The 26,062-nt window shown below is 33.0% G+C and overlaps 1 long non-coding RNA gene across 1 annotated transcript; it reads right to left on the bottom strand.

The window, feature by feature from the left end:
- Positions 1–18,986: 18,986 nt before the first annotated feature.
- Positions 18,987–20,831, bottom strand: LOC140174799 (uncharacterized). Its single transcript, XR_011864538.1, has 2 exons — positions 19,515–20,831; positions 18,987–19,321 (listed from the first exon to the last, which is right to left on the bottom strand). It is a non-coding gene; the product is annotated as an uncharacterized lncRNA (long non-coding RNA).
- Positions 20,832–26,062: the final 5,231 nt, after the last annotated feature.

Here is a 26,062-nt window from a genome sequence, read left to right as displayed (position 1 = left end):
ATACATAGACTGGGAGGTCCGAGATCAATGCTTAGTAGCATGGTTAATCGCATCAATGGAGCAAAATTTTGTGAATCGAGTAATTGAATACAATCATGCGTACCAGATCTGGCATATGCTAGATGAATACTTCGAAGCCAGAGTCAAAGCAAAAATTAAGAATCTGAAGTCACAACTAAAAACGTTCAAGAAGCAAGGATCAACCGTAGCTAAATACATCACAAATTTCAATCAGGTAGGATTCTCTAAATGCTCTTGGAGCACCACTTACCAAGGAAGAATACATAGAAGCTGCGCTAGGAGGTTTCAGTGAGGAATATAGAGCATTCATTATAATTACAATGGTAAGAATGAACCACATGTTAGAAAGTGAATTCACAATTGCTCACAGAAGAAGAGATGATTGATAGGTTCAGAAGACAGATCTAGGGATGATTCATGCAAATGTTTTTCAAAGCAATGAGGAACAAGAAAAAGCTCAAGACAGAAATTATCACCACCGCAACAAAGGTAGTTTTCAAGGAACGCGAGGCAGAGGCTACTTCAGAGGTCCTGGAAGATCTACATGGTGGCAAGGTAGCAGACCTCAGTGCCAATTATGTGGAAAGATAGGATATACAGTTGTACAATGTTACCACAGGTTCAATCCAAAATTCATAAATCCTCAACTGTAACCCCCTAACCACAGCTCAACCACCCTTAATGACATTCCATAATGCCTCAAGCAATCAACAACATTATCAAGATCCAAGAATGCAGTCACCTACAACAGCGAATCCACAAGCACTCCTTACGTTGCCATCAGCTCTCCCTGACACGGCCTGGTATCCAGACTCATCAGGAGCCTCGCATCACATCACATTCGATCAAAGAAACCTTGCGACAGGATCAGATTATGAGGGCATAGAAAAAGTGTATGGAGGTAATGCCCAAGGTATGAAAAATGAGCATATTGGAAGTTCCTTTATGCATGCGTGCTTATCCAATAGACCTTTCACACTAAGAAACCTACTACAAGTACCTACCATCTCTTAAAATCTTGTTAGTATTGCTAAGTTTGCACTAGACAACTGTATATTTTTTGGATTCTGGCCTTATTTTTGCAATGTCAGATGTCAAAAAAATACTCCTTCAAGGCCTACTTAAGGAAGGACTATACATATTTGAAGGGATTCAAGTTATCCCAAGAGTCACTGAAACCAAGCATTTACCTTCCCCACCCATTACACCAACCTTCAACATCACTAATATGTCTGAAAAACCAAAATTTTCAATCTATGATCCCAAAGAAAAATCAAATCTTCCTCACCAATGTCCCAATTCTTCACACTCACCTGCTGCAAAACCAAATTCAACAAACTCAGCTGGAGTCACTTGCAAACCAAATTCTGTCCTGTATGAAAAAGAAAAAGACAAAGACAAATCAGAAAATCAAATTATTAATAGTCCCATTTATAGTAAAAATTCTGGTCTGTATGCAAAAGAAAAAGAAATATCAAAAAACAATAGTCCTCTTAAGTTTGTAACAAAGGTGTAGCAGCAAATATCACTTGTAAAAGAGTTAGTGACATAACTCAGCAGTGGCATAAAAAATTAGGTCATCCCTTTGATAATGTAGTTACTCTTGTAATGAACCAATGTAATGTGCTAAAATTGGCTGATGCAATAAATAAAATTAGTCTTGTCCCTTTATTATGTCATGCTTGTTGCATAAGCAAAATATACCAATTACCATATCCTAATTCTTCTACATCTTATGCACCTTTAGAATTAATATTTTCTGATGTTTGGGGACTAGCACCAGTATATAGTAGGTCAGATTTTCATTATTATATCTGTTTCATTGATGCGTGTACCAGATATTCCACCACTTACTTGCTTAACACCAAAGCTCAGGCCTTTAAAGCCTTCCAGTTGTATAAAGTAGCTATTGAACTCCAAACGGGATTAAAAATTAAAGCATTACAGACAGACAATGGAGAAGAGTACATGTTCTTGGCATTCAAACAATTTCTTACTGAACACGGCATCCAACACAGACTTACTTGTCCCTATACACACCAACAGAATGGCACTACTGAGAGAAGACATATACACATCATTGAAACATCCCTCACCTTACTAGCACAAGCCAACCTACCTCTCACATTCTGGGAAGACTCAACCATGACTACCACCTACTTTATAAACAGGTTACCCACCCACCTTCTCAACAACAAAACCACATTAGAAGCCCTCACCAACAAAAAAACTAGACTATAAATTTTTAAAACCCTTTGGTTGCACTTGCTACCCTTTGCTAAGACCATACAATTCACTACAAGTTTGATCACAGATAAGAAAAATCAATATTCATTGGATATGCCACAGACCCAGAGGATACAGGTGCTTATCCTTAAATGAAAAAGAGATTATCTCAAGAAATATGTTCTTCAATGAATCTAAATTCCCTTAACCCCAACTTTTTAAACCCTAACCTTATTTAGCTACCCCACAACCAGTCCGCAACCCTACTTTCAATCTCAATCCTTTTCCCTCTATTCAACCTCTTCCTCTCACCACAACTCCAACCCCAAACCCCCTCCCTCCCCTTTGCGCCTTACATACACCTCCTACATTGAATTCTATAAATGATACTTCCAATATACACAATGACATGCATGCATCATTATCTGCTATACCTGTATATCTATCTGATCACTCTGCTCTTATTGATAATACTGCTATTGTCACTAATCCACCTCCCAACAATGTCACTCCTACTGCAGGTGCTAATTAATCAATCATGATTGAATTGTGCTGCCAGTTACAACTCTAACAAACCTACATCTGATGCAAACAAGAAGCAAATCTGAAATTTTCAAACCCAAGACATATGCAGCAGTAGTGCAAGAAGGTGATCCTAACCTCTCGGAGAACCTGCTTCCGACAGTGGCACAGGCCCTCGCTTGTACCCATTGGCGAATAGCAATGGAGGAGGAATATGAATCCCGAATGAGGAACCACACTTGGGAGCTGGTCTCCAAACCTGCTCCTAACTTAGCTCCTATCATTGGTTGTAAATGGGTTTTCAAGATAAAGAGACATCCCAATGGCACCATTCAGAAAGTACAAAGCTAGACTAGTGGCCAGCAGGAAAGCGTGAATTTTGATCAGATCCTCAGTCCCGTAGTGAGGCCACCCACTGTGAAAATTATGCTGACCTTAGCATTGACAAAAGGATGGATGATAAGGCAATTTGACTTCAACAACGCATTCTTAAATGGGGATCTTGAAAAAATAGTATACATGACTCAACTAGAGGGTTTTCTTTCACCCCACCATCTGATTCATGTGTGCAAACTTCAGAGGCCACTATATGGGTTAAAGCAGGCACTTCGTGTGTGGTTTACCAAGCTCAAGACAACCATCAATCGATTTGGATTCCATAACACTGTCTCAGCCACGTCTCTCTTCACAAGATTTACAGCATCCTCAGCAGCATATATTCTTGTCTATGTTGATGATATCCTGGTCACAAGAAGCTCAGATTCTGAAATTACCACATTGATCAGTCAGCTTAACTCAATTTTTCTTTAAAGGACTTGGGAGAAATGAATTATTTCTTGGGTATTGAAGCTATTAAGAAAAATGATAATGAAATACTCCTTGCAAGACCAAGTACATCAAGGAGCTATTTGTAAGAGCAGGAATGCATGATGCAAAAGCCATGCCTACCTCAATGGCATCCAGCTTGAAACTCTCTGTGTTTGATGGTGAAGTATTTCAGAAACCAGCATTGTACAAATCCATTATAGGAGGCCTCCAATATGCAACAATCACAAGATCAGACATCACCTTTGTTGTCAATAAAGCCTCACAATTTATACCACAACCTCTAGAAACTCATTGGAGAGCTGTCAAAAGAATACTCACGTACTTAGATGGCACAACCCAACATAACTTAAGGTTTCAAAAGTCGAGTGACTGTAGAATTTATGGCTTTATTGACTCAGATTGGGGGAGTGATGTTGATGATAGAAAGTCCACCAGTGGCTTTTGTGTTTACCTTGGACCTAACTTGGTCTCTTGGTCAAGCAGAAAGTAGACAGTTGTGTCCCAAAGTTTCACAGAAGCTGAGTACAAAGGAGTGGCACTGTGCCTTGACAAACCCCAATTTGACGATTTATCTTATATTGATTTTAGGGGATTTTATAACCTTTTACCCACATTTATTCAATGAAATAGCATGGTTTTGTATATTCTCCTTTAATTGTGCTTAAGAGTGAAAACATGCTTTTTAGGCCTTAAAATAGCTAAATCTAATTCACCTTGATTCCATTAGATGCCTTGATATGTTTGTTAAGTGATTTAAGGTTTAGGAGGCAAAGATTGGATCAAGGGAATGAAGAAAGAAGCATGAAAAGTTGGAGAACTCATGAAGAAATGAAAGAACCGGAAAGCTGTCAAGCCGACCTCTTCGCACTTAAACGACCATAACTTGAGCTACAGAGGTCCAAATGATGCGGTTCCAGTTGGGTTGAAAAGCTAACATCCGGGGCTTCGAAATGATATAAATTTTGCCATATGTTGCTTCGCGTTCAGGGGCGCGCACGCGCACTTTGCGCGCGCGCGCCGATTCTGTCTGTGGCCCACTTTAATGAAATCGTCCCCAGCGGTTTTAGGAGCCTTGTGGGCCCAATCCAACTCATTTCTGATGCTATTTAAGTCAAGGATTGAAGAGAGATGAGACATCTAGTTACCATTAGTTTAGTTTTAGTAGTTAGAATTAGTTTCTAGAGAGAGAAGCTCTCACTTCTCTCTAGAATTAGGATTAGGATTAGGATTAGTTCTTAGATCTAGGTTTTAATTCATCTTCTTCTACTTCTATCTTTTCAATTCTTTGTTGTTACATTCATCTTCTTCCATTTCTTTATTGTAATCTCCTTTATGATTGTTCTTATACTTTGTTTTAGATCTACTATTGTTCATTCCATTTTCTTTCAATTCAATAAGAGGTAATTCATAATAATTGTTCTTCTTTGCTTTTCTATTGTTGATCTCTTGCCTTTGTAGTTAGATCTTTCTTTAATTCTTGCAATTTATGTTGTTTACTTTTATTGCCTTTTATGTGTTTGTTGAAATGCCTCTTCTAGATATAGTGTAGATTTTGTTCCTCTTGGCCTAGGTAGAGTAATTAGTGACACTTGAGTTATCTAATTCCTTTGTTGATTGATAATTGGAGAGATTGCTAATTGGTTTGGAGTGCACTAAAGCTAGTCTTTCCTTGGGAGTTGGCTAGAACTTGTGGCTCAAGTCAATTCATCCACTTGACTTTCCTTTATTTAGTAAGGGTTAACTAAGTGGTAGCAATGAACAATTCTCATCACAATTGAGGAGGATAAATAGGATAGGACTTCTAATTCTCATATCTTGCCAAGAGCCTTTTATAGTTGTTAGTTTATTTTCATTGCCATTTACTTTCATGCCTCTTATCCAAAACCCCAAAACAACTCAAACCAATAACAAGACACTTTATTGTAATTCCTAGGGAGAACGACCCGAGGTTTGAATACTTCGGTTTATAAAATTAGGGGTTTGTTACTTGTGACAAACAATCTTTTGTATGAAAGGATTATTGTTGGTTTAGAAACTATACTTGCAACGAGAATTCATTTGTGAAATTCTAAGCCGTCAAAAATCCAATCATCATGCCTCACTAAAATTATCTAGGTTCAAAACCTGCTGAGTGAGATGAAAGTGACATGCTCTACCAAGCCAAGCCTCTACTGTGATAGTGTGCTCCTTGTAGCCAATCCTGTACTTCACAATAAAAGCAAACACTTTGAGCTAAACCTCCATTTTGTTAGAGATTTTGTGGCCAACAAAAAGATCCATGTTCTTCATATTCCTTTCCATGACCAAATAGCTGATTGCCTTACAAAGTCATTGTCAAGTGTATCATTCTTAAAATTCAAACCACAACTCAGAATTGTTGATCGAGAACTAGGAAAAGAAAGCAGAGATCTCAGTAGCAAGGTTGATATTGGCAGCAATAAAAGAATAGAGTCCAACAGTAGAGTTGATGTTAGCAGCAACGAAAGAGTAGAGTCTAGCAGCAGAGTTGATGTTAATAATAATGACCCTGCACACACAAAAACATGTGCAGTTAGTTAGAACTATCAAGACAAATTAGCAAAGTCGTTAGAAAGTTAAGCCATAGTTGTTAGAAAGTTAAGCCTTTGTCTGTGTATATATACCAGTCCCCGCCGTAACAACTTTCAGAAGTTGAATTTATTCATAACCTCTTTTCAAAATTTTCTAGCATCTTCTATCTTTCAGTTTCTCTCTACTTCTATCTTCTTCTTCTCCTTCTTGTACCTGCTTCATTTTCTTTTTCGTAAGAAATCTAATACCTCACACTATCTATTGGTTGAAGCCTATCAAAGCATGTAAAAGTTAGTTGTACTAGATCAGAAGTTAGTTATCAAGAGTCTGTTATGTAAAGTCTTACATACAAGTATAGGATATATATTTGACAATCTTAGTGAAAAAAAAGAATTACAAATTAAACGATTAACAATTAAAGAGTGCCCTGGCTCTGGGGTTTAGTCATCCACTCTGTTAGGGTTTGGTGAGGAATCCTAATTTGTGTGATACATTCATCGAGTCTGTTTGGACTCCAATGGTAGCAAATGATGAAGTTTCTGATCACGTAAACTTTAATGGAGAAGAGGAAGATGACAAGATAATTCAGTTTGAGGATGAGGATATACAGGAAGGACTGGAAAAGTGCACAAAGAGCTTAGTGGGAAGACTATTTTCAGATCGGCATTTTAGCTCTGGGACGCTGGAAGCCGCTCTATATGCAATATGGAGACAGCCGAAAGGTTTTAAGGTTGTAGATCGAGGGGGAAACCTATTCCAATTCTTTTTGGCAATGAGATTGACCTGATCAGAATTGAGAAAGGGGGACCTTGGCTTTTCAAGAATTATATCTTGAACTTGAAACGTTGGAGCGAGGATATTCAAATAGCAGATGCATAATTGATGATTGGATTTTTGATGGTTTAGAATTTCACAAATGAATTCTCGTTGCAAGTATAGTTCCTAAACCAAGCAATAATCTTTTCATACAAAAAGTTGTTTGTCACTAAAACAAACCCCTAAATTTATAAACCGAAGTATTCAAACCTCGGGTCGTTCTCCCTAGGAATTACAATAAAGTGTCTTGTTATTGGTTGTGAGTTATTTTGGGGTTTTTGGATAAGAAGCATGAAAAGTAAATGGCAATGAAAATAAACTAACAACTATAAAAGGCTCTTGGCAAGGTATGAAAATTAGAAGTCCTATCCTAGTTATCCTTCTCAATTGTGATGAGAATTGTTCATTGCTACCACTTAGTTAACGTCTACCCATGGAGGAAAGTCAAGTGGATGAATCAATTTGATTCCTCAAGTCCTAATCAACTCCTAAAGGAAAGACTAGCTTTAGAGGCATTCAAATCAATTAGCAACTTCTAATTATCAATCAACAAAGGAATTAGATAACTCAAGAGTCACTAATTACTCTACCTAGGCCAAGGGGAACAAAACCTACACTAAAATCCAACCAAGCATTTCATCAAACACTTGGAAAGCACAAAAGAAAAGTATAGTAAATCACAACAAGAATGAATTCTAATTGCAATTGAATACAAAGAATTAACAACAACAATCAAGGAAATCACCATTATCATGAATTACCTCAAATTGCATTATTGAAAGAAAACAAATGAACAACAATCTATCCAAAACAAAATGAAGAATTACAATTATTAAAGCATCTAACTAGAAAGAGGAAGAGGAGAAGATTAAGATTTGATAAAGGAGAAGTGAATTAAAGCATGAATTAAACCTAGATCTAAGAAGAAAGATTAACCTAAACCTAATCCTAATTCTAGAGAGAAGTGAGAGCTTCTCTCTCTAAACCAATCCTAATTATGCTATATGCTAGCTTGATTCCCCTCAATCCTTGATCCTTTTATTCCTTTCTATCAGCATTTGGCGCCAAAATGGGTTCAGAAACCCTCTCAAATCGCCAGGCGCATGTTGCTTTAATGAAGTCATGTGCGGTCATTGACGCGTGCGCGCACGGTACGCGTGCGCGTCCCTGGTCGATTCTGCAATGTGCGCGCGGGCGCCTTGTGCGCGTGCGCGTGCATGGCTGACTTTGCTTCTTTGACTTTTTATGCTTCTCTCCACTTGTATGCTTCCTTCCTTGCTTCCTTTGATCCATGCCTAGCCTATTTCAATCCTGGAATTACTAGCAAACACATCAAGGCATCTTATGGAATCAAGGAGAAATTAGAATTCATCAAAATAAGGCTTAAAAAGCATGTTTTTACACTTAAGCATAAATATGGGAGAGATAACAAAACCATGCTAATTCATAGGCTAAATGTGACAAAAGGTTATCAAAATACTCTAAATTCAATACAAGATAAACCCTAAAAATGGGATTTATCAATAATTTACCTACGTCCCATTATGGATCCAACTCTGGGGATTGCCTGAGCAATGCAAAACCAAGGGATTAGGTAGGAGAGTCAGAGAGGCGATGGGAAGGGTCCTGGAGGCTGATTTGTTTAATATCAAAGGGAAGGAAGAGAGGCTGCTGAAAGTTAAAGTACTGTTGGACATATCAAAGTCCCTACGCATAACTTTAAAAATTGCAGGAAGAAATAAGAAGATTATTGAGGTTTATCCAAAGTACGAAAGGATTGGTAATTTCTGCCATTACAGCAGCTTCCTTGGACATGAAAACAAAGTATGCAAACAGTACTTAGAGGACACTGCAACCAGAAAGACAACAGAAGAGAAATGGGGGCAGTGGTTACGGGCAGAGTGGGTTGGGAGAAAAATCAAAGAGTAGAAGGAAAATCAACACCCTAACAGATTCTCAGCGGATGAGGGAAGGAAGATAGCAAGTAAGAAGCCAACTCCAGTCAACTTAATCTGGGTCTTTGTAAGTTTATTGGTGAATGAGAGCAATACACAAAAGCCAGAAGATGAGAAGGAAGTTCAAAGTAACCAAAAAGGAACTTTGGTAGAAGAGGAAGTAGAGGAGGAAGTAGCCGAAAGTGAGAGAGTCTTGGAGGCAAGAAGAAAGGAGAAAAGCTTCCAATAGATCTTGGATAATACAAATAACTCTAGAAGCCTCTCTAATTCTGGTTCTATAGAGAGGCAGAAAGGAAGAGATGTAAGGAAGAAGATAAAACTGAAAAAACTAGCAAGGAAGAGAGGAGAAGTTAGTTCTATCACTGGAGTTAAGAAAGGGCCTAAAGAGATAGAAGAAGTAGATAGAAGGAAGAGGCAATGTCAGGAAGAAACTATATCAATTGAGAAGGGGGATGGTGCCACCCTACAATGGGCACCCAAGGAGGGATGAAGATGCTGATGTGGAACTGTCGGAGTTTGGGGAAACCCCTGATAGTTCACAACATCAAAGGGATTGTTAAATCTCATTTTCCCAAGGTATTGTTTCTATGAAAAACAAAAAATAATGCCTCGAAGGTAGAAAGCATTCTGAGGAGGATTGGGTTTCAATCATGGTTCTTGGTGGACCCAACTGGGATAGCAGGAGGTTTGGCATTGGCATGGAAAGAAGGAGTTACTATCCAAGTAATGGATCATGGAAGTTTCTTTATACACTTTGAGGTGGAAGACCAGCAAACAAATCACTCATGGGAGGCAATAGGGGTTTATCTGTCCACAGATGATGCTGTGAGGAATGGGCAATTTATGGAGTTACTTCAAAGAGTAGAAGGCACTAAGAGGAAGATTGTACTGATCGGAGATTTTAATGCAATTCGAACTCATAATGAAAAGGAAGGTGGAAGAAACAAATCAGAATCCTCCTTGAGGGAGTTCAACGACTTCATTAACATAGGGGGACTTATTGATTTGGGATTTGAAGGTGAGTTATTTACTTGGAGCAACAGACAATTTGGAGGAAATCTGATCAAAGAGAGGCTGGATAGGGTCCTTGCCACTATGGAATGGAAAGAGACTTGGCCGAACGCATATGTGGCTCATTTAGAAGATTGGGGATCTGATCATAAACCGCTATTGATGAATCTTGAGAGAAACAACAAGAGATATAAAAGGATATTCCGATTTCAAGAGAGGTGGTGCGACAAAGAATAAGTGGTGTCTTTTATCAAAGGCTCATGGAGTGAAGAAATAGAAGGTTCACCTATGTTGAAACTTGCTGGAAAATTAAAATAGTGCAGACATAGGTTGGTGGAATGGCAAAAAAATACTCCAAAAAACTCCCAAAACCAAATCCTAAGTACTCAAGAAAGACTCAAGGCCAAAAAAGAAAAAGGAGAGCATGTTGACCCGATTGCATTGAGGATTATGGAGGCTGAACTAGAAGAAGCCTTAGAATTAGAAGAAAAATATTGGAGGGAGAAGTCAAGGGTGTAGTGGCTGCATTGGGGAGATAGGAATACAAAATTTTTTCACTCCAAGTTCAAAAGAAGGAGTAGGAAAAATAAGATCCAGTTTTTACAAAATGATAAAAGTCATATAGTAGATAAACTAGAAGGGATCGCAGCTATTGCGCAACAATATTTTGATAATCTGTTTTCTTCAAACAATCCAAGAAACCCTGAAGAGGAGCTACAAGGGATCTCCAAGAAAATCAATGCAGCAACAAATAGGAACTTGACTCAACCAGTTACAGAAAAAGAGATTAAATCGGCTGTCTTTTCAATAAATTCATTCTCAGCCCCGGGAGACGATTGTTTCACAGCGAAATTCTTTCAATTCTTTTGGGAGACAATTAAAGGCGATGTGATTCGGGCAGTCGGAAGTTTCTTTCAGGAAGGTAAATTGTTAAAAGCTTTTAACCAGACACACATATGTCTTATTCCTAAAGTTCCTAATGTTAGCTGTATGAAGCAAATTTGGCCTATTAGCCTTAGTAGTGTCTTTTATGAAATCATCTATAAGATTCTAGTGCATAGAATGCAATTTGTTATGAACAGACTAATTAGTGACAATCAAAGAGCTTTTGTTAAAGGGAGGTTAATAAGCGACAATGTTTTTATAGCTCATAAGTTCATGAACTCTCTGAAAAATAAGAGGTATGGAGAGTGGGATTTAGCTCTGAAGCTGGACATGAGCAAAGCATATGACAGGGTGGAATGGTCTTTTGCTTAGAATGTCATGAAGAAGTTGGGTTTCTGTAAAAAATGGTTAGATTGGATTCAGGAATGTGTGATGACAGTTTCTTACTCTGTTACTGTAGATGGTCAACCTCATGGCTATTTTAAGCCATGCAGAGGGCTGCGACAATGCGACCCTCTCTCTCCCTGTCTATTTATATTTTGTGCAGAGGAACTCTCCCATCTGCTCCACAGAAGAGAACAGAGACATGATATTTCTGGATTGAGACTCAATCACAGATGCCCTAGAATCAACCATTTATTTTTTGCAGATGACTTTATCCTATTCAGTCGGGCCTCGGAAGGAGATTGTCAGAACTTACTGAGTATTCTACAAGTATATGAAGAAGTCAGTGGACAAGTGGTTAACTTAGATAAATCTTCAGTAACTTTCAGCAATAACACTCCAATTTAGACTCGGGACTAGTTAGCAGAGATATTACAAGTTTCCCATGTTGGTAATCAGAACAAATACCTTGGCTTGCCTTCGGTTGTTTAGAGATCGAAAAGAGCAACATTTAATTACATAAGAGACAAGGTAAATAAAAAACTACAACATTGGAAGAGAGCTCTCTTGTCTCCTAGTGGCAGAGAGGTTTTAATCAAGGCAGTAGTCACAGCGGCTCCATTGTACACTTTGAGTTGTTTCAAGCTACCAGACACCCTGATGGAAGATATACAATGTTCTATGCTCAATTTTCGGTGGGGCCAAAAAAGGGACAAAAGAAGAATACATTGGATTGGATGGAAAATTACATGTAGACCGCGGACTCAAGGAGGACTAAATTTCAAAGATTTAAAAGCTTTCAACCTTGCAATGTTAGCAAAGCAATGGTGGAGACTTTTAAAGCGGCCAAACTCCCTGATATCAAAGATGTACAAAAGTAAATACTATAAATACACTAATTTCCTAAGCGCAAAAGTAGGGAACAACCCATCATGCGGCTGAAAAAGTGTATTAGAAGGAAGAAAAGTCTTATAAAAAGGTCTACTGTGAAAAATTGGAAGAGGTATCTCAGTAAGGATCAGAGAAGATTATTGGGTCAAGGAATTTACTACAATTACTCCTAATTCTAATGTCAGACCAGAACCCATACCAATTTGGGTTTTAGACCTCATATTACCAAACAGACAATGGAATCAGAGTAAAATCAGAGAATGGTTTAGTCTAGAAATTTCTCAAGCAATTATACAAACCAATATACACAACGGAGACGATACTGTTACCTGGATGAAGAAAAAGAATGGCTGATACTCTGTGTCCTCAGGCTACCATATAGTCTTTTAATTCAATCATCCCCCAATTGATTTTCTACCTGAACAGTGTAAAACCAAGAAGCTATGGTCAGGAATCTGGAATTCAAAGAGTCGACCGAAGACAAAAACCTTTATGTGGAAAGCCCTCCATGAAGGATTACTTGTGAAAGTTAAGCTCCACTCAAGAATTCCTTCGATCAGTCCAATTTGTCCTCGGTGCAATGAGCAAGAAGAAACAGTGGTACATTATTTATGGATGTGCCCGGACTCGAAGGAAGCATGGAGACTAGTTGGACTTCCATCACCGACTCGTGAAGTAGAAACCTGAAAATGGTGGCTTGAATTTCAGAACAGCATCGAAGGAGGCAGTAACACGATGGAGAAATAGAAATTGGCCGTGAATCTTATCTGGCAGAACTGGAAAGCTAGAAATGAGTTGATATTTGAGCAGCGAAGGAAGACTCCATGAATATGTCTTGAAGAAGCTCAAAGGACAATAGGTAGCGTTTGTTTTGAAGTACTGAGACAGAGATTAAGAGACTGAGACTCAGTATCGTGTTTGTTAGTTCAGAGACTGGTACTAAAATTTCTGTCTTTGTCTCTAAAATTTCAGTATTTTAGTACCTCTAAAAAGTAGGGACACATGGGACTGAAATTTTTAGAGATGGAGATTGAAACTTTAATAACATTTTATACCTAAAATACTTTCATTTCAATTAATTAGTTTCAATTTTACCCTTTGTGTAAATTAAATTAGAGTTTTATTCTTGTTTCAATTCCTGTCTCCCATTTTGCACCAAACAGAATATTGAGATTTATTTCAATCTCTGTCTCTTAATCTCTGTCTCTCAGTCTCAGTCTCAGTCTTTCTGTCTCTGTCTCTCCACCAAACGCTACCTAAGCGAAAGACCAAGAACATGTTAAATAAATCCCTAAAATTGAGTCCCCTGTAATAGCTCAGGTTTTGTCTTTTGGTGGAACTTTTCCTTTTCTTTCCTTGTGTGTAGTCTAATTGGACCTTTCCCTTTCTTAATGAAATTTAATTAACATGAAAAAAAAGACAACAATACTCATTTTTTAATACGATTATTCTATAGAAACAAAAACAAATCAGCCAAAATTTATCTTTATTTAGTATTAATTAACTGTGATAATAATTAATAAATACTAAATAAAATAAGTTCTTACTGTTTATGGTTATTTAACATTTCTATTTTTAATAATAATCATTCAACACACTCATCGATTTTTATTTTCCTCTCTCCTCTCTGTTTTTTGCTCACACTTATATTCCTTTATGGTATCAAGAGCGCACAAGATCCATGGCTCAACCCGAAAGTATTCAAACCAATGATGATGATGCTGAATCAAACACCAGCAGCTTCTACTTCATCAAATTCCAAGAATAAACCATTCAACATTTCACTAGCTGAGAAATTGTGTGAAACCAACTTCTTAACCTGGAGACATCTTGCAACCCTTTCAATCTACGGGCAAGAACTTGAAGATCACCTGGATCAAGGTAAAATTCCTCTACGATATGATAATCCTGCAGATGAAGCCAATAAAAAAGAATCCAAGAAATACAAAACATGGAAAATTGATGACTACAATGTCACCTCTTGGTCATTTGCTTCAATGGAGGACTCGCTCAAACATAGAGTAATTGGGTGTCACTTTACTCATGAGATATAGAGCAGAATTCAAACTTTTTTTGCTTCCCAAAACTAAAGCTCGTGCTCGACAATTGCAATTGCAACTATGATCAATCAAGAAACAAGCCTCAATGTCAGATTATCTTCTTCAAATGTTTGGCTTTAAATCGATTAAAGAGAGTATGTGGTAGAAGCTTAGTGAATATATCTGCCACCTGATCATAGCTTGGAATATGAGTAACATACAAATGTTTCTGATTGACTTGTTCCCTTATAAAGTATAAATCAAGTTCGAAATGCTTGAATTTTGTATGAAGAATTAGATTAGCTGCTAGGAGACAAGCACTTTGACTATCTGAGTAAATGGTTGGTGCAATTGGAATTGGTACACGAAGCTCATATGGCCTTATATATATGTGAGGATCCTTTTAATGGCCTTCCAATGATTGATCATTTGGCTATGTATGAACTGACATACTTTATTTACTACATAGATGAAATCTATTATGGTTAGGGTGAGATATTATAAGGCACCAGTGACTGATATGTATAGAGTTAGGTCCTCAAATAGTGTGGAATTGTTACAGTATAATTTATTAGATGATATAGGTGTGGGAGTAGGATTGGCATGAAGCATGTTAGTTCTTGAGAGCAAATCTCTAGCATACTTAGCCTGTGACACCAGTATTTGATTTGAATCAGGAAAAGATGCCTCAAGCCCAAGAAAAAAAGAGTTAAATTGTCCCAGGTCTTTGAGAGAGAACACAGAGTTCAAATTCTGAAATTAGTTTGGAAATATCTTGTGAATTGCTACCTATAATTAAAATGTCATCTACATAGGCAATAAGAAAAGTAATAGATTGAGAATTTCTTCTAATAAATAGAGAGGGATCAAATCATGTACTCCTAAAATCATAGCTTAAGAGAGTAAAGCACAAGGTGCTTGTTTAAGGCCATAGATGGTCTTATTCAGTTTGCACACCAAACCTGGATTTTGATCAATGAATCCCAGAGCTTGTTCCATATACATAGTTTAACCAAGCCTTTCATTTGAAAAAGCATTATCAAAATCAAGCTGACGCAGTTTCCATCCATTTGATAATGCTAGACCGACGATGATCCTGATTTTTTGAGGTTTGGCCACTAGACTAAATGTTTGGTTAGAGTCCACACCTTCTCTCTGATAAAACCCTTTTGCTACAAGGTGTGTCTTGTGCCTAATGATTTCTCCATTTTAATTATATTTTATGGCATAAATCCATTTGCTGCCTATAACAACAACATTGGGTGGTGGAATGACCAAATTCCAGGATTGACACTTGTGCAAAGCATTGAATTTTGGTGTCATAGCTTGTCTCAATTCTGAATTCTTCATTGCTTGAGTGTTGTTTTTGATATCAAATGAATATCATCAGAAAAGGGTGAGAGCACTGTGGATAAAAGAATTTTTGGTTTGGTGATACCAGCTTTAGCTCTTATAATCATGTGATGTTAATTATGAGGTGTAGATTGGGAGGGAAAAGAATTTCAGGTAGTGATTGGGTTGGTGATGGTATTATAAAAGAGGAAGTAATAGTAGTATTTTCTGTTTGTGAAGTAGAGGTGGAATCAAAATCATGAATGGAAGTAGGTTGATTTAAATTGGTGGGAGGAGGCTTATCCGGTTTTGAAATGAGAGGAGATAGAAACTTGGAAGAGAAGTCAGTATCATTATGTGCTAAATCAGTTTTGTTAGATGTTAGAAAACCAGAATCTTTGTAAGGACATGACATCCTATGCAAAATACCATGTTGTGGTAGAAATTTCTCAAATGCTTTTGATAGAAATTCCATCCCATGATCCATTTGAATACATTATAGTTTGCAACCTGTCTGTGTTTCCATGAGAGCTTTATAATTTTGAAAGGCATTAAGAGCTTCAGATTTGTCAACTAAAAGTGACAAACATGTGTATTTTGTATAAGTATCTACAAAGCTTATGTAATACCTGTAGCCATTTCTGAAATACCAAGAGAGAACCCCCCAAATATTAATATAGACAAGTTCAAGTGGATGAGTATAGATGCTATTGGATGAGTGAAAAGGTAAGGAATGAGATTTAGCCATAGCATAGCATTCACAAATGGAATTAGAACTAGTAGAAGCAGAAACTATAATATTACATTTATTTAGAACATTGAGTGCATTTTTTAGAGTTGGATGGTTAAGTCTCCTATGTCATAGCTCAATGAAATCATTATTCTTTGAACTACATTTAGCTAAGATAGTATTACTAATAGAAATTTTAGATGGTGCAGAATTTAAGCACACAGATTTGGGAATTGAAGGAGTAGAGAAGATATATATATATATATATATATATATATATATATATATATATATATATATATATCTCATTTCTAGTTATTCCTTGGAGACGAAGATTCTTGGTAACCTGATCATGCACAAAGTATTCTTTAGGGCAGAATTCAAAGAAAACACAATTGTCCTCAGCAAATTTAGACACACTTAACAAATTGTGAGTAATTTCTGACACAATCAAAAAGATTAATCAGTTTGAAACACATTAGTTTTTGAATCTTTAAGAGGAACTAGATTAAGTAATAGGCATACCTTCCCCATTACCTATATACAAATGATCTGAGCCAGTTTGTGATGTTAAGGATTGAAGAAGATTTGTAGGGTCTGCACTGACATGCTGACTTGCTCTCGAATCTGGAAATCATTGAGACTTACTATTGGTAGAGAGAGCAGCTAGATAAGCCCTTGGTTGATGAAAAGAGGATGGAGGAGGTGGTGGATGATTGTGAGATTGTTGTGCATTCTGGTATTGTTGATCATATCTATAATAACAACTTCATGCAGAGAGGTCTGTTCTAGCACAGATTTGACATTGCAATCCATTGGGGCTAAAATTCATCCTTCCTCCTCGTGTGAAACGACCACCTCTGCCTCTTTCTTGTAGCAGTATTTTGAGAAAGAAAGGGGTCATTGAGCTAAATGTGCTAAAGGGAATGAATTATCAGGCTTCTTTAATAACCTGTTCTTCATAAGGAACAAGGTAAGATTCAATTTCTATAATCGAATAGTTACCATTCTTTGACATCACATGATATTCTTCTATCAAGTCATCTAAAATTGCTTGAACATGATCATCATCTAACATGGATGATCAATTGCTGTCAATACATGTACCAAATTTCTATCTTAGCCAAATATTCAGTTGTTGTGTCCATTTTCTTCACAACTTTGAGCTCGAGCCCTTGAACAAGCAGCAAAATACTTTAGAATTGGGCTCCACATAAGATGAAACTGATCATACTGAATTATTTTATTTTTAATTAATGGTGAGACTGAGGCAAAAAGCCAAGTCATCAATGATAAATCTTGTAATCTCCATTCTTTAAAGGTTGTAGATTCATTCTCGAATCTAAGTGGAACTTTCTCAGCTAGAAAGTGATCTGCAAGCTCTTGACTTTGAACAATAATCATTGTACTATACTTTCATGTCATATAATTGTTGTTGTCAAGTTTATCTGTAAGGAAAAGATGGTAGCAGATACTTTGTTGATGATGAATTCGCTAGAATAATTGTCATATCAATGGAGTTTAGGCTTTGGATATCATATTATGGTTTGAGGTAGAAGAAAAAAATTAAATTTTTGATTCATAGATCAAGAATGAAGATAAGAGGTTAAAAGTAAAAGAGTAAGAGAAGAATACTCGAGTAATGGAAAATAGAATGTGATTCATTCATTTGTAATTGTTATTTATATCGTGAGAGCGAGAGAATAACAGAATCCTAACAACTTTTTTTAAAATAATATATCTGTTATAACAGCAATCCAAACTAACTTAACCATTTTTCTTTTCTCAGCTTTACCCTTAATAATACTAATATATTTCTACGTATACACATGTCTACGTATAAATTAAATTTCTATGCTAGTAAAGTGATTATGTAAATTAATTAACTATAAAATACCAAAAAAAATTAATTAACTATAGAGAATAATAATTTCTCAGAGAATCACTCCCTGAAGTTCCGTTATTTATTTTTGGTCGAGATCTATACCATTGTTAAATGTTTTTGGTTTGAGAGGTCCTTACTGTTCTCTCTTTGGATCGACTAGCTGATTGGGTTATACATTAATATAAATTGGCCTCAATATTGGGCTTATAATTGAGAGAAACCATATTTGTGCTGACCAAATGGAAACAAAACAATTCATCCAAAAAATAAAATAAAATAAAAAAACAAAAACAAGGAGTTATAACTCATCTTTCAAGATGGATTAGAGCAGTTTGGATCCATTCTCACCTTATGCATGCAATAATTCATTGGTCAGCCATAAATCTTTAAATGGAGTCTTAATCCGCAAAAATTAGTTTTTTGTCTGTTAAGTTAAAAAATACCATGAAAAATAAAATAAAAACAAAGATAAACTAGTACAGTTTGGATCCATTCTCAAATGCAATGCATCCCAACAAAAGAAAAAGTTACATTTCTATGAAAATGGCTTCTAGACATTCTCCAAAGCATCAAGAAAGATCCAAGAGAGGAAATGGTGGAGACGTGGAGTAATATGGCAATTTGAAAATTCTGAACACAGTAATATTCCAACAAATACAACCAAATCCTCTCTCAACAATTACTATTAAGGTTGTGTTTGTTTTTGAAAATAGGATAAGACATTGAAAATAAAATATAAAAGACAGATATATAAAATTTTGTGTTTTTATATTTTATTTGGTAATAAATTAGAACAAATTATAAAAATCTAATTTATTTTTATTTTTTTCATTCAAAAAATTTGAAATGAAAAGTATAATAATAAAAAATATAATTATAAAAAATTAACAAAAATAATAAAAGAAAAAAAATAAAAAATAAGTTGTATCTCTTGTTAGTATTTCTGTGTCCTTTCTGTCATAATAGACAGAAAATACACTAATTCAGTATCTCTAAATATATTGTCTCTATCCATATCTCCTCTATCAAACACGATTTTGTGTCTCAATATCTCTGTCTTAGTGTTTTGTCTCTTTAAACAAAAAGAGCCTAATGTAACATTACAGGAAGTAGAATTCTATAAATCTCATTAATGCCAACAGTCCAGACTACAGTGTACAGCTAAAACAAGAACAGCAGCAGCCATCATCAGGGATAGTTTAGGTAACTTCAGGGGAGGTATTGCCTCAAAATTCAAATTAGGATCCTGTTTAGTGGCAGAAGCAAGAACATTAAAAGAGAAGTAATGATATTAGCCAAAAAACTGGATATCAACAGAATAATCTTAAATTTAATTCTGGTTGAGGCTTTAAAAGTTCTGGAGGAGACCTTTGGAAAATAAATTCTATCCTGGAAGACATTAGAAAAATTAAAATAGAGCTGAACCAAAGTGAATTTACCTGAACTCCAAGAGATCTAAACAAATTGGCTCATATGATTGCAGAAACCAAAGCTCAGAACATACTTCCTCAAGATTAGAAAAAAATGTTTAGAAGATTATATATAGGACTACTGAGAAATATTCTACTAATATTTATTTTTTCATGTAAACAAAGGAAATAGCAAGTTTGGTGTATGTCTAATTCTTTTTAATTAAATAACATAAAATATATTTTCTATTTCTAATACCTGAATTTAAGATAATGTATTACAAAAAAAAAAAAAAAAACTTGTCATCTTAGTTAATGTTATATACTTATTTTTATTATCATTTTACAGATAATAAATTAATGAGATTAATTTTAATATACTGTCAGGTAAAACCGTTTTACACGTTTATCCAATTGCATAACTAACGCTACATTAGCAAAAATAACTACTTTTTATATTGATCGCGTAAATAGTCATCCAAAAAAACAGTTGTGATTGCACAACTGTGTAAAACGTTTCACGCTGTAAGTACATTAAAATTAAACTCATAAATTAATATGAAAAATAATAGATAAATAAGCATATTTAGAAAATTAAAGTGCCTATTAATCGACTAACAATAATAACAAGGCTGAAGATTTGAAAGATTAAATTAAATATCACTTAGAAGAAATATATTATTTTTCTCTGCATTTTGCTCTCTTCATACCTAACACCTTTGCTAATTGCTACGAGTCCTGGTTTCCTACTCTTACGCACTTTTTCTTGAGCAATTTATACATAATACCCCAGCATTTAAGAGTATATACTCTTCTTTAAACCTTACAATTTACAAAGAAATAGAAACAATGCATAATATATTTAGTGATTCATACACTAAAATTTAATCAAAACACTATAGAAGAGAGGAGTCATAGCCACACATAAACCAACCCAAAACTTTAAAGTATGTGTATTCTTACGAATGATCTATGTTAAAATCTATTACAGCACCATGTTTTCGCCCTCCGCCGCTATGCTTAATGGAGAAACAACCACATCCGAACCACAACGATTCGGCATGGGAAGCGATATTCTTGGTACCTTCTTTTTCTTTATCTTCTTTCTTCTCCTTATGTAACTTGCGCATCACGTAAGCTTCGGTGAGATCAAACCCTGCCATAGACACGTCTTGTGTCTAGCTAGGAAAATAAAACAAGGTAAATCAAAGCAAGAGATTATTTAAGTTTTTGTTGAGAACGAATTATTAAGATAAGATGGTGGAAATATTTATATATAAGTAGTAGTAGCTTAGTAGGTTTGCGTGTGTTGCAAGAAATGGTGACTTGGGAGTCAAGTAATTAATGAAAAACAATTCCATGAATTGTTGATTTGTTCGACCTGAATTGGCTATTTATTTAATATTCAAGGGGGTGGCTGAGTAGGATTGGAAAATGTTTCTTCCACACACGTAAATTCTATATAAACAAATTTACAAACCTATCTTATTTTAATTTGGTAGATAAGGGTTTACGTCATACCATTTATATGTGTAATGTTTTGGGGTATTTTGTTGTTAAGGAATCAAAAGGAAAATCAATAAAGTTTTAGAATGTATTAAACTAATTTAAATTTACTATTTTTGCTCTTCAAGAGTTTAGTTTGAATGTATCTATTATTTATCCGTCTGTTATCTATTATCTATTTATTATTTATTATATATTATTAAAATTGAATTTTTGCATTTAATATAGAATTAACACGATATGTTTTTGAAAATATTTTTTAATTTATTTTTTTAATTATCTTAATTATAACAAATAAATTATATAACTAATTGATTTGATTAATTCATATATCATACTAATTGATTTAATTGATTCACATATACCAAATTAAATTTCAATCATTTACTTATAAACTGACAACTTTTTTTTAAAGATATTTTTAAATTTTATTTTATTTTATTGATTAAACTAAATCAACTATAAATAATCTATTATGATATTATCTATAGCTTTAAAATTTTGTTATTAATATATTAAACTTAATTTATTATTGTAATTTAATTTTTTAATTATGTGATATGATTAATATTTAAATAAATGATATGGATCGTTTTTAATGAGATCTAAAAGATTGAAACATTTAAAATAACTACTATATTTTTTTAGTGAAATCTAAAATATTAAAACTAGTTATATACTAAAAGTTTTAATATTTTGGATTTCACTAAATAAATATAGTAGTTATTTTAAAAGAACTATATTAAAATATTAAAATTCAACAAGTTATCCCACAAATTAATTTTTCAATTATTGATTTCTACTATATAAATTAGACAACAATAAAAATATAATTTTAAAAATTTAAAAGATTCAAATTTTAAAATAATAACTACTATATTATTTAATGAGATTTAAAATATTAAAATTTAAATATATAATTAAAAATAATTTGATAAACTTGTTTAAATAAAAAAATTTATTGTAAAAAATTATAATTTCAAAATGTAAAATTTTAAAATACAAATGACAAAATAACTTTATAATAATTTAATTATTTTTATTATTTTATATAAAGAGAATTTTGTTTATTAAGGTGTTAAAAATAATATTAAAATTAGTACTATAAAAAATATTTTAATTTTAATATTACGAAGAAAAAATAAAAAATATATATAAGAATTAATTTAATTAATTTTTAAATTTTTAGGAATGAAAATTACTTACATTTGAATTTTTAGGGACTATTTTGATTATAAATAACTTTTTTACACTGACCTAACACGTCAACCAATCAATCTTGTGACACGTGGCATTAACCTACCACGTCATCATATCACGTGGTACTTAACGTAACACGTCATCATTTAACTAACGGAATGATCAATTTGACTTATGTTTTATTTTTCAAGAACTAATATGACTAAAAAAGTTATTTGAGGACTACTTTGAAGAATGAGTGATCTTTTAGGGACGAATTTGACTATTAACCTAATTTTTTAGTAATAGAATAAGATATTTATCTTTTAAACTTTTGCATATTGTAGTATTTCAATTTATTGTAGAAATAAAAAATAGTTTTTTTTGAAGTTTTCTTTTTTTTTAGTTCTAATTTTTATTTGTTTAACCATGTTTTGAAATTACAATAAATGTGATTATGAAATTGAGCTTATACATTATGATTGATTTATGCAAAAAAAAAAAAAAAAACAACAACAACAAAAAAGCTTGCATATGTTGTTATTGGACTCAACAAAAAAGTTGATTTTTATTTAAAAATTCTTTATTTTGATTCAATGTCATGTGTTAAAACTTTGTCATACTCTATAATGTGTAAAGTTAAACTACTTCTAACAGATAAGTAGCCTTAATTATTTGAATATCAGTTATATATTAAATATTTTTATTATTAATCAAAATTTTTTTTAATAAATTATAGAAACAGAAGAAGTCAATCTCTTAATAAAATTAGTTAGTTTAGATAATATAATTAGTTGTATATTAGAAAGACTAATTCATGACCTCTTAAGTGAGTATGAAAAGATTATGTCATTTGAGTTATAATTCATTGGCAGATAATATAATTAGTTAAAGTCAATAAAAAATATGAAAAAAATTGATAAAATTAAATAAATTTAATTAAAAATAATAGAGAAAATGAGAAAATTATTAAATTATGCAGTTTAAAAATAAGAACATTTAAATTTTGTAGCTAAAATTTTTCAATTCATATTTCTAATTCATTAAATTAATTCAATTATAACTAATTATATCAAGTACTTAATTTAGTATAATTTTATTTATTTGGTACTAATATAATGATTGGTAATATAATTGATATATAAGATAAGATTATTCAATTTAACTTATTTGGTATTAATTAGATAATTGATAAAAGTATGATTATATATGTCATTTACTCATTTTATTTCTACCTCTTCACAACTTTGATAAGTACTTAATAGGGATTATATATCTCTTTCATTTTTGTTTCTTGCTATCTCTACTACTGCCAAATTGAGCTCATCTTGATTTTGTTTTATATTAAATTTTCATCTTATGTATGATTAACATTTCTTAAAGATTTTTGTATTTGTTTACTAATGTTTTAATTTTTTTGCAGTGTCCTTTTGTAAAATTTAATTAATAATTTTTTCTTCATAATTGTCACCCTTGAATTGCTTTCTAATAAGAACTTATCTTGCTTTAATTTGTTTTTGATTCTTTACACTTTGATTAAATTTTGTTGTTATTTTGACTTTTTAATCTTAGATCTACTTCTGCATCCATTATTCTAAATGTTGTAATTTATAGGTAACATTTCTTTCATATTTTATTATTTTCTATTTGTTTTTTCTTGTCTAAATGTGTCTACTTAATATTGTGGTTTTATATTTTGCTTTTGCACTAAGCATATCAAAATGCCTCTTCATTTGTATTATTAATAATACGGCATTTTGTTTTAGTTTATGATCATCACCAATTCATCTTAAATATTATATTACGTTTTATTTTTAATCAATTTTTCTAGGCATATATCTCCTAATTTATCTATATTTGGAATTATAATTTATTATAACACTAAACCAATTAAAGCATGCATACTATAAATTCAGTGATATATATTAGATATGTATAATGATGTAAAATTACATTCTTTTAAGATAAAAATATAAATAAAACAAAAATGGAAAAATTCTATCAAAAGTTTTGAAACATAAATTATATAATTTAAAATAGGGTGAAATAATTTTTTTACAAAAATAATACTAAATTAAATATAAGTTAATCCCAAATTGAAAAAGTTATGTTGATTAGTCGAAGTTATGTTGAAAAAGTTATATGTAATTACCGTGGCTAATTTAATTTATTTGGTTATTAATATAATTGGTGAAATACGTGAATAATAAATAAGATAAGAAAATAATTTAAAAATTAAATATTAGTAATTACTTAAAATAAACAATGAAATAAATTATAAGGTATTATTTTATTATTTAAATTATTAATAAATAAAAAAATAAAAAATTAATAATTATTTTAAAATAGACACTCATTATAAATTGAGTTTTACGTTTCTAATTTATTTCAATATATTGTTAATATTATCTTATAAATAGTAACTTTGGATGAACAATTGTTAATAAAATTTTGCAATTCCTAGATTTATATATGTTCAGTTTATGTATTTTATTCTACTTTATACAGAGGCTTGAGACCTATTTTTTTCAATTATTTATTTAAAAAAAATAGCATATGAGTTATATCAATTACAATTATCTTACATAAAAAAGAAATTATCTATAATTAATTATATTAATTAATTAATTGGATTAATTTGTAAGATGACTAATAAAGCTACCGAAGGGTATTTACAAATTTGATTAATTAATATTATTAATATTATTAATATAAATAAACGGTTACTAACCGTTTTGTACCATTTGGTTGAAGGGACACAACCTTTTAAGGATTGTGTATGTTCAAAACATTATGTCTATTGGCTAAAGGGACACAACTCTTTAAGAGTTGTATATGTTCAAAACATTGTATCTATTGGCAATAGAAATGACACAACCATTTGTATACGTAACTAATCATAATTGCTACGTGCAATATGTATAAATAAGTCCTTGTCCACTATTTCATACATGAAGTACTAAGCGTACAATTTACACTACTATTAAGAGATTTTTTTTTGTTCAAGAGAGTTGAGAATTTCTTACTATTGCTAATTAAGAAATTCTTAGGTTTCATTGTATCCTGGGAGAGTATTGTCATCAACCCTATAGCAACTAAGTGTGGGGACAAATATCTCTCTAAAGAAAGCGATCTAATCGTGCCTTGAAACCACTACACAAATATAAGATTTTGTCATTTCTCATACAATATACACAACAATTTTAGAGAGATATTTCTTGAAGATGGCACAAGATCAAAACACCACGTTCAAGGTCATGAATCAAGAGTTTGTCAAGTTAGATCGCTTTGATGGAATAAACTTCAACCATTGGAAGGACAAGATGATGTTCCTTCTTTCGGTTCTCAATCTTGCATATGTGATTGACCGAAAAACTCCACCAATTGCCAATGCTGCTGGAAGTTCCACAATGGAAGAGGAAGAAAAGATTGTTGAATTGAAGAAGAAACATGATGCAGATACTATTGTATGTCGAGGTCATATGTTAATTCAATCACCATTGGAGATTTGGAAATATTTGGAAGAAAAGTACAATACTAAACGACAAGGAACAGATAAGTTTACTATGATGAAATATTTTAAATTTATTATAAATGATATTATTGATCAAATTCATGAATTACAAATCCTTGTAAGTAGACTTCGTGATCTACAAGTGGTGATCCTTGAATCATTACAAGGTGAAGAATATTTTTCTAATGATTTTGATCACTTTTGTGAATTACATGGTATTGTGCATGAATCTTCCGCTCCATATATTCCGCAACAAAAATGGTTTGGCGGAAAGGAAAACCGTACCTTAGTGGATATGGTTAATTCAATGTTACTAAATGCAAAATTGCCTTACAATTTGTAGGGTGAAACATTATTGACATCATGTCATATCCATAAT

This window comes from Arachis hypogaea, chromosome 8 (assembly GCF_003086295.3).
Source record: "Arachis hypogaea cultivar Tifrunner chromosome 8, arahy.Tifrunner.gnm2.J5K5, whole genome shotgun sequence".
Lineage (NCBI taxonomy): Eukaryota > Viridiplantae > Streptophyta > Magnoliopsida > Fabales > Fabaceae > Arachis > Arachis hypogaea.
This window is presented reverse-complemented; position numbering and strand designations above follow the sequence as displayed.